Genomic DNA, 15483 nt, shown 5'->3' with positions numbered 1-15483 from the left:
TCCAAAGTCAGGCGCCAGCCTTCCAAAAAGCGCTTCCCTAGTGGCTCAGTGGTAAAGGATCCACCTGCCAAGCAGGAGATGTGGGTTTAGTTTAATTCCTGGGTTGGGAAAATCCCTGGGAGAAAGGAATGGCATTGCACTCCAGTATTCTTGCCCGGAGAATTCCATGGACAGAGAGGCTGGTTGGCCAAAGGCGGACACAACCTAGTTACTGACCAACGACAAAGTAGTGTAAAACAATTTTATAAAATCATAGGACGGGATGGGATTTATTGAGATGTCCCAGTTTTACCACCTTCCCCCTCATTCACCCCTCAACTATTGAGTCACTCCTAATAAATACATTTCTTTGTCTCCAAAGCACTTTCACACCCATATTTCATTTGAGCCTCAAGGAAACTGTGTGAGGTAGATAGGGAGGTATTAATGTCTCCATTTTACAAATAAATGAAACTGAAGAGCAGGTAGTTGAAATGCCAGCATTCAAGGAGCTAAAAAGTGTTAGAGCTGGGCCTGGAGACTCGTGATCCTCAGACCAGGTGGGTATTGCTAGAGTTCCCATCGTTTACCCTCCCTGCTAATCTGGGCATGCGCACTAAAGACTGATGTCGCACGTGGACATTCCATCCAAAACTCACAGCGAGGAAGGACTTCTCAACATCTGGCCGTGAGCAGAAAAGGCAGAGAAAGGGAGAGAGTGAGAGAAAGACCTCATACGAGCTGAGTTTACAGGGAGCAGGAAGGGGCACACGCACTCTTATCTCAGCCCCGACTGGGCAGAGCAACACAGGAGAGCAAGCAGATGTACAGAGGCTGAGCCTCTCCGAACATTGTCCCCCTCCCGACTCCATATTCAGCTGGCAGGCCCCAGGAGTCAGGTCATCCGTTACCTCCCTCTAATGCTCTGATGGATATGTTTGCAACACACAGGGTTTCCATTAATCTGGGGAAAGTCCTACTTTAGGCTTTCACTGAATCTGAAATTGCTTCAGCCATGACTGCTGTCTCCAGTGAACTGGGTCCCTCTTCTTCCACAGAGATGCGCCACACAGGCTGCTCTCGCCTGCACCCTCCACCTGCCTATCTCTCTCTCTATGTATCTTTAAATTGGAGGATAATTGCCTTACAATGGTGTGGTGCTCTCTGCCGTACATCAATATTAATCAGCCATAATGATATATATGTATATATCCCCTTACCCTCTTGAGCCTCCCTCGCCCCGCATTCCACCTCTCTAGGTCATCACAGAGCTCCAGGATGGGCTCCCTGTGCTCTATAGCAGCCTCCCACATGTTACGAGCATACATGGGGCTTCCTTGGTGGTTCAAATGGTGAAGAATCTGCCTGCAATGAAGGAGACTCAGGTTTGATCCCTGGATTGGGAAGATCTCCTGGAGATGGGAATGGCAACCCACTCCAGTATTTTTGCCTGGGAAATCCCATGGACAGAGGAGCCTGGCGGGCTGTAGTCCATGGGGTCTCAAAGAGTCAGACACATCTGAGTGACTCTGAGAGTGAGTAAGTGTATATACATCAATGCTACCTTCTCAATTTGTCCTAGCCTCTCCTTCCCCCGCCGTGTCCACAAGTCCATTCCCTACATCTGCATCTCCATTTCTTCTCTGTAAATAGGTTCATCAGTACTGTTTTCCTAGATTCTGTATATATGTGTGGTGCATGCATCCTGAGTCACTTTGGTCGTGACTTTGGTCATATAGACCCCATAGACTGTAGCCTGCCATAATGCATATCATACATGCATTAATATACAATATTTGTTTTGCTCTTTCTGACTTACTCACCTGCTCTCTTTACTCCTTCTCTACATCTATCCATGGAGGCCCACCTTCTCCAAGAAGCTTGAGTGTTTCAACCCTCAGGGATTTTTGTCTCAGCTGCATTCCTGAAGCCATTATCATACAGACCCCCAAACTCAGCACTGAACATATGCTCTTCAGGACTAGTTCTCTGATGAGATGTCAGCCCCTGGAGAATCAAGCTGGAATCCCACATCCTACTGAATCTATGCTCCTGCTAGTAGATCCATGCATGTTAGCTGTGACTTTTCTGGGAAAGAGTAGGCAAAACTAGGGTTAAACACAGCCAGTCATTGGAATCCAAGAGGAAAGGGGAAAGGAGTGGGAATTAATTGTCTTCCCGTGTTGGAAGTTTTCGCTGTTGTTTCAAGATCCGTGTACAGTCAGCATATTCATGTTGCTCTAGGATTAGCACAAGGTAAAAGAACAAACAGAAGCCTTCCTTTGTGCTATTTTAGGAACAAGGAAAATAAAATAATACCTTCGAAATGGAGGAACAGCCTAGCTTTCTGTCACACAAGAATGGGCTCATAACACCTCGGCTGCAACCGTTTCAAATGGAATCCTATTACGGTGCAGAGTATATTTATCAGTGTATTTGAGGAACCCTTTCTCCTAAGTCCCCCCGGGGGAGATCCACAGGCCCAGGCAGGCTCCTCTCAAACTCTCCTATTCCACCCTGGCAGGTCCCAGGGACTCCCCCGCCCCACCACCTCTGCTCTTGGTAATTGTCACCACCACCCCAAGCTGTCAAGTGTCTCACCCCTTCCTGAGGGGCTCTGGAACCTGGTCTCTTTATGCCCACCTGTTGGACTGCACCTCACAGGCCTACAAAGCCTGCATTTGCCCAGCTTCAAGACTGACGAAAGCCTGGATTGGGCAACAGAGGGCTTCCCCGGTGGCTCAGCGGTGAAGAATCCACTAGCAATGCAGGAGACACAGGAGATGGGGGTTCGATCCCTGCACCAGGAAGATCCCCTGGAGAAGGGAATGGCAAACCCACTCCAGTGTTCTTGACCAGAGAATCCCATGAACAGAGGGACCTGCCGGGCTACAGCCCATAAAGTTGCAAAGAGTCAGGCCTGACTGAAGTGCCTTAGCATGCACACATGGATCAGGCAACAGAGACTTCAGTGGTTTGACAGATGGGGAGCTTCTGTGTCTGAAGCGAAGTCCTGGAGCGACCTCCCACGCTGTGCAGCACACACCTTCAGGACGTGGCAGCAGTCTTTGCTCCTGGTGGAGGGGGAGATTGCCAGTTACAGGGGAGTTGATGTCAGATGGGCTCATCGATTACCAGGGAAACCAACAGAAGGGCACACACCTCACCGCCCCTTTGATAAGAACAACCACTAGCTGGCGCCCAAGGCAAGTATGTAGGAAGGCCAGAGTAGGTGTAAATGAAGCAGGCACTGGTCGGGCAAGGGACGGACAGAGAGCAAGGGAACAGCCATCTTGAGTGGGCTAGTCAGCCACCACCCTTCCTGGTTGTCCCTGAAAAAAAGCTCGTAGACCCTCATTTTAAGACTTTAATGCCCATCATGACAGGAGGAAAGACAAAATATGGGGAATTACATGCGTGTGTGTGTGCGTCCAGTGGCTAAGCTGTGTCTGACTCTTTGCAACCCCGTGGATTGTAGCCTGCCAGGCTCCTCTGTCCATGGAACTTTCCAGACAATAATACTGGAGTGGGTTGTCATTTCCTCCTCCAGGGGATCTTTCTGACCCAGGGATCAAACCTGTATCTCCTGCATTGGTAGGTAGATTTTTTTTACCACTTGAGTCACCTGGGAAGCCTGAGGAAATATACAGACTACAAATCTAACAGTCTTGAGTTTGGTCCACAGCATCTGATGATCTGGTTGAAATAACTGGAAATTTCCTTTATGTCAACATTGGGTGTTGTAAGCAGATAGGGGAGGGGGTCCCTGGAGAAAGATAATCAAGCTTGACCTCATTTTGGTCCAAGACATTTTGTGATCTAAACCTGGCCACAATGCTTGCCCTTAAACAGGTCTCAGTAATTAATGATCTTAAGGGGAGAAAGGACTACAGGCACGAAGGGAAAGCAGTCAAGAAACAATGGGTCTAGGGACTCCCTTGGTGGTCCAGTGGCTAAGACTCCGAGCTCCCAATGCAAAGGGGCTGGGGTTCCATCCCTGGTCAGGGAACTAGATCCTGCATGCCACAACTAAGAGTTTGCACGCCCCAACTAAAGATCCTGCATGCTGTATGATGTGGCCATTGAAAAAGATTGGTCCACATTAAAAAATATATACCTTAAAAAATGTTTTTAATAGAGAAATAGAGGTGAGCAAGAAATAATCAACACAGCAACAGGCCTGTTTTTGTTCTTCATTTGTCTTTAGCTCTGGGGTAAAACCATCAGTTGTGGGGGAAAGGCTAAGCAGAAAATTCTAGCCAGGGCTTTGGAATTTAAGTCCAAGATTATATGATATATATATATATATATATAATATACCATTCAGCCTCCCAAATAGGTGGCATAAAGTCGGGTTGTGCCGCCACATGTGCACAGAACATAGAATTCCTATGGTTCTTTGTTAGTAGGGACTATGAATTTACATTTCAAAGCATCCATGTCTGAACAAATTGGCTTCTAATGTAGTTTGCTGTAAAAAGCCAAACTATTTAGTACAAAGGGTTATACTCATGCACATACATATAGACTACATATGCACACGTATATATTTTTTAAGAATTTTTTTGATGTGGACCATTTTTAAAGTTGTTTATTGAATTTGTTACAATATTGCTTCTGTTTTTTGTTTTGGTTTTTGAGCAGTGAGGCATGTGGAATCTTGGTCCCCCCATCGGGGGTTGAACCTGCAGCCCCTGCATTGGAAGGCACAGTCTTAACCACAGCACCACCAGGGAAGTCCCTTTTGTTTAACTCTTAAGTAAAAACAAGAAGCCATTTGGCCACAGTCTAAATATTCGGGGAAAGAAGTAAGTAGAATTACTCCTGTTGGAAATGCCACATTAATTTATTATGCATAGCATGATCAAACAAGAGGGCCCAAGACAGAACAAGCAGACTATGCTCTTTCCGAGGTAAAAGAGAAATGCAAAGATGCTAAGTCGTGGTCCTTCCTGAGAATTAATTTTGCCCCCAGGATTCTTAGCAATTAGGTCTTTTCATCTTGGAGGTATCAGAGGCAAAGGAGGACGCACAGCACCAAATCCATGGCACAGAGTTCAACACACAGTATTCTACCTGGGGACGTGGAATCAAAAACCCAGCACTGAGAAGGAGTCATGCACAGACACAAGATTTATGGAGGCCATGCAGGGAAAGAAAATATATGGGTTACATATCATACCACTCTGGATGCAACCATTTTTCACACAGCAGAAACTGAAAGAGAAGATAAAGGAGAAAGACAAAGAAAAGTGGGGAGGGGCTTTCCCTGGTGGTCCAGTGGTCAAAAATCTGCCTTCCAATGCAGGGGACGAGGGTTTGATCCCTGGTAGGGGGAACTAAGATGCCACAAGCCACAGGGCAATTAAGTTTGCAAGTCACAACTACTGAGCCCGGGAGCCACATCTAGAGAGAAGCCCGCACCCCACAATGAAAGATCCCACATGCTGCAATTGAGACCCACCAAGGCGATGAAAAGCTGGAATCAAGATTGCCGGGAGAAATATCAATAACCTCAGATATGCAGATGACACCACCCTTATGGCAGAAAGTGAAGAGGAACTAAAAAGCCTCTTGATGAAAGTGAAAGAGGAGAGTGAAAAAGTTGGCTTAAAGCTCAACATTCAGAAAACTAAGATCATCGCATCTGGTCCCATCACTTCATGGGAAATAGATGGGGAAACAGTGGAAACAGTGTCAGACTTTATTTTTGGGGGGCTCCAGAATCACTTCAGATGGTGACTGCAGCCATGAATTTAAAAGACGCTTACTCCTTGGAAGAAAAGTTATGACGAACCTAGATAGCATATTGAAAAGCAGAGACATTACTTTGCCAACAAAGGTCTGTCTAGTCAAGGCTATGGTTTTTCCAGTGGTCATGTATGGATGTGAGAGTTGGACTGTGAAGAAAGCTGAGCGCCAAAGAATTGATGCTTTTGAACTGTGCTGTTGGAGAAGACTCCTGAGAGTCCCTTGGACTGCAAGGAGATGCAACCAATCCATTCTAAAGGAGATCAGTCCTGGGTGTTCTTTGGAAGGAATGATGCTAAAGCTGAAACTCCAGTACTTTGGCCACCTCATGTGAAGAGTTGACTCATTGGGAAAGACTCTGATGCTGGGAGGGATTAGGGGCAGGAGGAAGGGGACAACAGAATGAGATGGCTGGATGGCATCACTGACTCAATGGATGTGAGTTTGAGTGAACTCCGGGAGTTGGTGATGGACAGGGAGGCCTGGCGTGCTGCGATTCATGGGGCCGCGAAGAGTCGGACACAACTGAGCGACTGAACTGAAGTGAACTGAACTGAACTGAAAGGCGATGGCACCCCACTCCAGTACTCTTGCCTGGAAAATCCCATGGGTGGAGGAGCCTGGTGGGCTGCAGTCCATGGGGTCGCAAAGAGTCAGACACGTCTGAGCGACTTCACTTTCACTTTTCACTTTCATGCATTGGAGAAGGAAATGGCAACCCACCCCAGTGTTCTTGCCTGGAGAATCCCAGGGACGAGGGGACCTGGTGGGCTGCCGTCTATGGGGTCGCACAGAGTCGGACATGACTGAAGCGACTTAGCAGCAGCAGCAGCAGCATAGCCGTAAAATAATTTAAAATATTTAAAAAAAGAAAAGTGGGGCAAGTAAAGGTAAAATCAAGAAAGAGAAGGATGGAGCCTCCTCCTGGCCACCTGGCTGACCCCTCATCAGCAACTCAGCAGCCACTCAGCATCAGCACTCTCTCAGTATCCCTGCTGTCTCCATGGTGATTTAATGTGATTCTGATGGATGTGACTAGTTCATGAACGCTTCCTGGAGCTGGGCACTGTTGGTGCTAACTCCATTTTCCAGATGAGAAAACAGTGCTTCCGAGATTGTTAACAACTTATCCCAAATCACCGAGTTGCTAAAATTGTGGGATCAGGCCATTGAACCTAGGCTGTTTCAGGCCCAAACGTGTGCTCTTGGTGAGCAAAGTAAAAAATAAGATGGTGTTTAATGGAGGAGAACATGAACATGTATTGAGTACTTAATATATACCTGGCATGTGATCCTCACAACAGTCCTGCAAGGGAGGTATCATTCCCATTTCATAGATGAAGAAATTGAGGCTCAGTGCTCACTTTGGCAGCACATATACTTAAATTGGAATGATACAAAGAAGATTAGCATGGCCCCTGCTCAAGGATGACATGCAAATTGGTGAAGCATTTCATGTTTTTATGGCAGAAACCATCACAACATTGTAAAGCGATTTTCCTGCAATTAAAAAATAAAGTTAAAAAAGTATGAATGAAACAGGGAAATTTCTTTAGAAGTTGAGGCTCAGAGAGGTTAAGTAACTTATCTAAAGTTGCACTGCAAAGTCCCGGTCTGGGGCACTTCACCTCCTCTGTGTCTATGCTGAGAGTTTTGTACTTTCTCTCTGAAATAAATCCTGTTTGCTTGCTACCATGAAAAAGAAAAAGGCCAGGTCTCTCAGACTGCAAAGCCCATATTCTATTTGTTAAAAAATATATATTGTTGTTTTGCTCCTAAATTTTATTTATTTATCATTATTTATTTGGCTTCTTCAGGTCTTCACTCTGGCATGTGGAATCTAGTTTCCTGACCAGGGATCAAACCCAGGCTCCCTACAGTGGGACTAGTGTCTTAGCCACTGGACCACCAGGGAAGTCCCTCATATTCTTTCTTATTCTTTCTTCCAGATAGAATTCGCAGGAATTTCACGGATTGAACTAAGTAATTAAAAATCTCTCCTTTAGATATTTTTAGTTCTGCATATCCAAGCCAAACACCTAGTGTATTTGTCAGAATTTGAAAGAAGTCTATTAAAGACTGCTTGCAAGAAAACCACTGTATAAACTATGTTTTATAAGTTCTTCTGTTTTAATTATTTAGGTTTTCTAAAGTTTGAAGGAAAAAAAAGGAAACAGAAACCAGTTTTTAATGATTTGGAATTAGGATTCATGAATACACTGGATTCTTTCTTGGTACTGGGGGAAAGCAGAGAGTAAATGTGGTGGGAAACTATGAGGGTCCAGAGATTCAGACTTTAGCCTGGAAGAGACATTAAAGAGGTATTTCAGGGACTTCCCTGGTGGTCCAGTGGCTAAGACTCTGTGCTCCCAATGCAGTGGGTGTGGGTTCGATCCCTGGTCAGGGAACTAGATCCCACATGCCACAAGGAAGATTGATCTTATGTGCTGCAACTAAGACCCGGTGCAGTGAAATAAATACTCAATAAATTAAATATTTAAAAGAAACCTCAGTTATTTAAAAAAATGCAATTCTAATTTATTTTAGAAATAGCTTGAGTGTCTGCTAGTCAACAGTAGAGCTAAGGCCAGAACCTGGGGTTTCCCAATTCTTAAACCATTGTTTTTTCTTAGACATGAACCATGAATTCCTTTAGAGAATACTCCTTTCTCCTCCTCTCTTAATCCAGATAGGGGGGGGGAAAGTGAGAAAGCTTAAAGACTATTAAAAAACAATCGATGCACGATACTGGATGCTTGGGGCTGGTGCACTGGGACGACCCAGAGGGATGGAATGGGGAGGGAGGAGGGAGGAGGGTTCAGGATGGGGAACACATGTATACCTGTGGCGGATTCATTTTGATATTTGGCAAAACTAATACAGTTATGTAAAGTTTAAAAATAAAATAAAATTAAAAAAATTTTTTATAATTATAAAACTACCTTTTAAAAATAAAGAAACAATTAAAATATCAAAAAAAAAAAAAAACAAACAAACCAAACAATCAGGACATTAAGAATCAAGTTATCCTGGAAGGAGGTCAAGACGGTAACCACAGAGGCTGGAGTTAAGGGGAGGAGAACCAGGCAAGATAAGGTCTTAATCTAAAGCAATTAGAGTAAGCAGGTAAGCTTTTGTTACTTGTATTTAGCTGAACGCTGTGAACAGAAAGCTTTTTGAAATCCTTGGCTAAATCAAAACCTGGAAAGTGAGGACTTCTAACCTTCAAGAAAAAAAAGCTGAGCGTGAGACAAAAAGGTATTTGTTTTTATACTTAACTTGGTAGGGAAAAGGAAAGAAAAAACAAGATGTCAGTTCAGCTGGGTCCCAATTCCAGCCCTGGGAAGCCCAAAGCCCGCCCCTCTTGGTTTTATTTTTAAGGATAGCATTTTTTCCCTCCCTTGGCCACGTTCAGTGTGTAGGATCTTAGTTCCCTTACCAAGGATCAAACCTTCACCCCCTGGAAGCGTGAAGTCTTAACTACTGGACTGCCAGGGAAGTCCCACCCTCCCCACCTTGGTTTTTGTAAATAGTCCTGAAGGGCTTTCTTGGTTTCTAGACTACTGAGATCTTGCTTCCATGTGTAAATTGAGTCCAATTTCCTAAAGAGATGGAAGTCAGGCTTTACATCCCAGTAATAGGGAACAAATTTGATTGGGAATGGCTGGGTTACCATCTAGTACTGACATGTCATTTTCCCCTGCCCGGGCTCAGCTTCCATCCATCCGGCTGGCTTTTCTTTCATGGTCTTATTTCTTTCCTTTCTGCCCTCTGCCCCTACTCTCCTCTCCTTGCAGGAGCAGAAACAAGAAACTCTTCCTCTAATCTCCAGCCTGGCAGGTTTTCCCTCCCCTGGAGTCCAGGTGCCTGTAGCATTTGCTCCTCAGTGGCTTTCCCCCAAGGAGACAGCTCCCTCCTTCCTCTTCCCAAAAAGGAATCATGGGGCCAGCTGTTAAGATTTCAAACAATTATTTTTTTCACGTCTTTACTCAACATGGGAAAATCTCTGAAGTTTAAGGTGGCACTTGGCTGTCCTGTAGTGCTTGTATTTTTTTCAAGGCTTTGTTCTGTCTGGAATTTTATTATAATAACTAATGATGGGATTTCTTTAATGGTCCGGTGGTTAAGATTCTGAGCTTCCAATGCAGGGGGTCACAGGTTCAATCCCTGGTCAGGGAATTAAGATCCCACATGCCACATGGTGTGGCCAAGAAGCAAAACAAACAAACAACCACTACCACAAAAAACTAATGGGAATGAACATACCTTGATGTTTACATAATTTTAATAAATCATCTTCAAAATGATAAAACATTAGTAATCAAATAGAGATTCACTCAGTCATATCCAACTCTTTGGGACCCCACAGACTGTAGCCTACAAGGCTCCTCTGTCCATAGGATTTTCCCAGGCAAGAATATTGGAATGGGTTGTCATTTCCTCTCCCAGGGGAATCTTCGTGACCCAGGGATCAAACCTGTGTCTCCCATATTGGTAGGTGGATTCTTTACCACTGAGCCACATGGGAAGGCTAGCTTCTATCAATGATTCACACCAAAAGGTGGTTCAATGAAGCAGCTATGAGGAGGCAGTGCTAGAATTCAAAGGGGAATCAGGTACCCTTGAAACTCAAACCTAATAATAGTAGAAAACATCACCCACTCACAGCAATATACACAGATTTGAAACTGTTTCTTTGAGAATGTTTCTGTTTGGGGGGATAATTCTCTTATTTGAAGGCTCTAAGTAATGACAGGCAAACAGAGAAAATGCCTCAGTGACCTGATAGCCATGCCCTGGAGAGAGAGCTGAGAGAGGGGTCCCCAACCTCCGGGATCTAATACCTGATGATCTGAGGTGGAGCTGATGTAATAATAATAGAAATAAAGTACACAATAAATGTAACGCACTTGAATCATCCTGAAACCATCCCCACTTCTCCAATTCATGGGGAAAATCCCCTTTCATAAAACTGGTCCCTGGTGCCAAAAAGTTTGGGGATATTCAAAGGAATGTTCTTTGTCCTTCACACCCACACTGTTTGTCTTCTAACTGCCCCATCTCACAAAGCTTTAACCTCCCCTAGCGTCACATGCCTCTTCCCACTTTGAGGGGCAGGGTGCACACCAGTGTTCAGGCCTCAGGTCCTCCCTGGGCGCTGGTGATCTGTCCTTCTCATCCTGGCTCTGTAAGGCGCTCCCCTAAGTTTTTCCTGCTCCCCTGTTTCTCTAGTTCCTCCTGAATCTTCCTAGATAAACCTGTCTAAATGATGCAAGAACTTTCTATCTAATGAACCTGTGGTTTTCTCCACTCTAATCACACCTGGGCCGTGTCTACCACACTCTCTCCACAGCTGCACTTGTCACTTCTGTTTCGTTTTCAGCTTTCTGTTTTACACTGGAGCACAGCCGATTCACAATGTTGTGATGGCTTCAGGTGGACAGCAAAGGGACTCGGACATACGTATTCATGTGTCCATTCTCCCCCAAACCCCTCTCCCATCCAGGCTGCCACATAACATTAAGCAGAGTTCCCTGTGCTGTACAGTAGGTCCTTCATTATCCATTTTATTGTCAGATTTTATTTACTCCTTACTTTCTTTATGTCCCCTAAATGAATTTCCTCAAAACCCAGTTCCTCTCCTCTCAGGCCCCATAGCTAGTATTTCATTTTCACAATCACCTTGCCTCATGTAGGAGTGTGGTGGGTGGGGGGTGGGGGGGTGGGGGGCAAACTGGCGCAGTGGAGGGAGGGGGCCTTAGCCACCTGCAGTCTGCGGCCTGAACAGCCACAAGGCTCCCCCAGTGGCAGAGTGGTAGACTCTGCCTGCCAAGGCAGGAGATGCAGTAGACTCGGGTTCGACCCCTGGGTCTGAAAGATCACCTGGAGTAGGACATGGCAACCCACTGCAGTATTCTTGCCTGGAAAATTCCATGGAAAGGAGGAGCCTGGCAGGCTACAGTCCATGGGGTTGCAAAGAGTCAGACAAGACTGAGCATGCACGCATATCATAGACACCAATGTTGAGTCAAACATCCCAGCTCACTTTTGGAGGGTTTAATTATGCCTTAATGCTCCTTATCATAATTAAGCAGAAATAGTGATTCTAATTAGCATATTTACAGAAACCACACAAGTATGCTTCCCTGGTGGCTCAGATGGTAAAGAACCCACCTGCAATGCAGGAGACCCAGGTTCGATCCCTGGGTCAGAAGATCCCCTGGAGGAGGAAATGGCAACCCACTCCAGTATTCTTGCCTGGAGAATTCCATGGACAGAGAAGCCTGGCAGGCTACAGTCCACAGGGTCGCAAAGAGTCAGACATGACTGAGCAAATAACACACACAAGTAGGTCCATATAATCACACACTTCACCTACTCATAGCTTAATGGTGTTCCATCCGTGTTTACTTTGCCCTGGTTTCCCTTTCAGCTTGAATGAGCACAACTTTTGAAGTCTTTAATTTATGACTGTTTTAACTTAAGCAAGCCCTGCTAGAGGGTGACAGATGGTAAATGTCAAAAACCCAGAGAGAGGGTTTCTGTTTAGCCTTTGATTTTTGTTTTGTTTTTTAAGCCAGAGAAATGTCCGATTGTGCTCCTAGTTTGTCAGAGAAGGCAATGGCAACCCACTCCAGTGTTCTTGCCTGGAGAATCCCAGGGACAGGGGAGCCTGGTGGGCTGCTGTCTATGGGGTCGCACAGAGTCAGACACGACTGAAGAGACTTAGCAGCAGCAGCAGCAGAAGGAGAAAATTATTTCTGTTCTCAAAACACTATAATAATAACAAAAGTAAAACAAAGAACATGGACTTCCCTGGTGGTCTAGTGATTAAGAATGTGCCTGCCAATGCAGGGGACACTGGGTCAATCCCTGGTCCAGGAAGATTCCGTTTGCCCGTGTGCCACAACCGCTGAGCCAGAGCTCTGGAGTCTGTGCTCTGCAACAAGAGAAGCCATCGCAATAAGAATCCTGAGCACGGAAGGTCAAGAGTAGCCCCTGTTCACTGCAACTACAGAATGCCCAAGGGCAGTAACGAAGACCCTTTGTAACCAAAAATGAATAAATAAATAAATCCTTTAAAAGAATCATTATCATCATCACCATGATGGCACTGATAATGGTGGCAGTGATTATAGCAGCCACCAACCCAGAGGTACTTGTATGTGCCAGGCACTGTCTCAGGAAGTATTCCTACCTTATTATTTTTTGAGGGGGGTTATACAGTGAGGCATGTGGGATCTTAGTTCCCCCTACCAGGGATCGAACCTGCACCGCTTACATTGGAAGCACAGAGTCTTAACCACTGGACCACCAGGAAAGTCCCGTTCCTACATTACTTTATTCAACCTTCATAATAACTTTAAAAGGTAATTGTAACTGCTTCCATTTTACAGAAGAGAAAACTGAAGGTAGGATAAACTGATAAATTTTTCCACCACTACTGTGAAGACATAAGCAGTAAGACCCAGGGTCAGAATTTGAATCCGGGACTCTCCAGCTTCAGGCCACACAGTGAGCTTCTCTATCCTGTGTCGCCACCTCTCCTACCATATCATTATACAGCTATTCCACAACTGCAGTTAGTTTGTTCATAACAATATACGTTCTTAAAAACAGTACCCTGTTCTACCTATCTAAAACACAGAAACAATTTCCATTATGTAGGGGTAAACTATAGATTTTATCAATTATCAAAACTTCAGCCATTCCTAAAGAATTGGGAAATGAAAATCTTTTTTTTTTTTTTTTTGGAAAGTCTATTTTTTAATTGCCCAAAATGAAAGTCTTGTTCTTTTGTATATAAAATTCGTAAGGGTTTTTATGCGGTTGTAGCCTAAGGGAAGAGATACTGCTACGTTGAGAAGCCATTAAAGGTTTAATTTTTTTTTTTCTTTAAGAGATTAGGGAAGCTTTGCTCAGTAAATTGATTTGCTTAAATTGTTTGTGAAAATTTAAAAATTCCCCAAGTTCCTCCAAGCAGAATCAGTTAGTTTCTTATCCTTGTTTCAACTGCTCTTTCTTTGTGCATATTTCTCTTACAGGATAGTACTTCGTATTCAGTGTGGTAACTAGCTGTTTGTGTCCTGGGCCATAGACTAGGCTCCCAGAAAGTGGGGTTAAGACCATTGTACCCTTAGCAGCTAGCACATAACAGTATTTAATACATATTTACTGATTTAGTGGGTGATTGTAAGTAGTAGAGTAAGAAGACATTTTACTTTTATATAATCGATGGCTCATTACAAGATTAGTGTTCAGTGTTTTGTGTGAATCCTGACAACCCACTCCAGTACTCTTGCCTGGAGAATCCCCATGGACAGAGGAGCCTGGTGAGCTACAGGCCATGGGGCTGAAAAGAGTTGGACACGACTGAGCAACTAAGCACAGCACAGTGCGGATCTCACTTAAAATGGACATTCAAGGAATTCCCTGGTGGTCCAGTGGTGAGGACTCCACACTTTCACTGCCGAGAGCAGGAGTTCAATCCCTGGTCAGGGAACTAAGAGCCCAAGTCACACGGAGTGGCCAAAAAAATAAAATAAATAAAATAAGATGGGCATTCATTTCATTTTTCTGAGCTTATATTGAATGAAATCTATTTTTGCTGGAAGAGGTCTTGTTTAACACCACTGGTAATAAAGAATACATGATAATAAAAAAGCATTTTCAGGGGAGAAAATTTAGGCATGAATGCTCGTAACTATATACATAAACATTAATTCTGAAAAGTACAAAATATTTGACCCATTAGCAGAATAGATAATAATGAAAACTGATGACTTTTCTGTTAAGTAAACAAAAACTTTGTTCCCTTTACCCAAAGCCATTTGAGACTTTTTTAAATGGCAAATGATGAAAAAATTTTAAATGCTTTTGTTTGCATATATTGAAATAACCAGACATCTTTTCTCTTTTATTCTGTGAATTACATGGACTGATTTTTTTTAATATTATGCCAACCTTACTCTCCTTGGATACATCCCACTTGGTCATCATGTATTATTCCTTTTTTATATCTTACCAGGTTTAATTTGCCAATTTTTTCTTTAATAGAAAAACTGAAATTTACTATAACAAACTACTCCCTAAAGAAATGAAATACTAAGCAACAATGTGGCAATTTTCTTGTATCAGAACTATTCATCGTCTTAAAATATGTGTGTGTTAGTTGCTCAGTCATGTCCGACTCTTTATGATCCTGCAGACTGTAGCCCACCAACCTCCTCCAACCATGGGGATTCTCCAGGCAAGAATACTGGAGTGGGTGGCCTTTCTCTTCTCCAGGGGATCCTCCCAACCCAGGGATCAAACCTGCATCTCCTGCATTGCAGGTGGATTCCTTACCATCTGAGCCACCAGGGAAGTCCATAAATGGTTTCTGGAAAAAGAGTTATTGTTGAAGACCAAGTATTAAAATCAGTATTACATACAATACTCAAAACCTTTTTTCATTCTACAACCTGGTGGATCACTTTTCTCTCCTCTGTCCCAGAACAGCCCACGCGTCAGCTATTGAAGCCTTTCCCTGGCTATGAGTGACGTTGAAGGAGAGTTAAGGGAAACCTTGTGATGAAAGGAGTCATAGCTATTGTAATTTTTAAAATAACTCTTCCACCACTGCACTTTACATTTTTCTTTTTAAAAGAAATTCTCACGAAGAACAGCCATCATTGAAATCAGAAAGACTGCTTTTATCATTGTAATTATAACAATATTAATTATGCACTTTATTACTATATTAAATGTAGA

At 43.9% G+C, this 15483-nt stretch overlaps 1 protein-coding gene and 1 non-coding gene across 2 annotated transcripts in view; both read left to right on the top strand.

Moving 5' to 3' along the window:
• Positions 1 to 15483, top strand: part of LOC123465559 (liprin-alpha-1-like) — a gene marked incomplete in the record, with an annotated part of 992590 nt that overhangs the window by 948100 nt on the left and 29007 nt on the right.
• On the top strand, positions 7087 to 7193 carry LOC112587327. The gene has a single exon (XR_003111815.1). It is a non-coding gene; the product is annotated as a U6 spliceosomal RNA (small nuclear RNA).

The sequence above is a fragment of the Bubalus bubalis genome, chromosome 1 (genome assembly GCF_019923935.1).
Source record: "Bubalus bubalis isolate 160015118507 breed Murrah chromosome 1, NDDB_SH_1, whole genome shotgun sequence".
NCBI classification, from domain to species: Eukaryota; Metazoa; Chordata; class Mammalia; order Artiodactyla; family Bovidae; genus Bubalus; species Bubalus bubalis.
The sequence above is the reverse complement of the archived record's forward strand: the minus strand, read 5'-3'. Positions and strand labels throughout refer to the sequence as shown.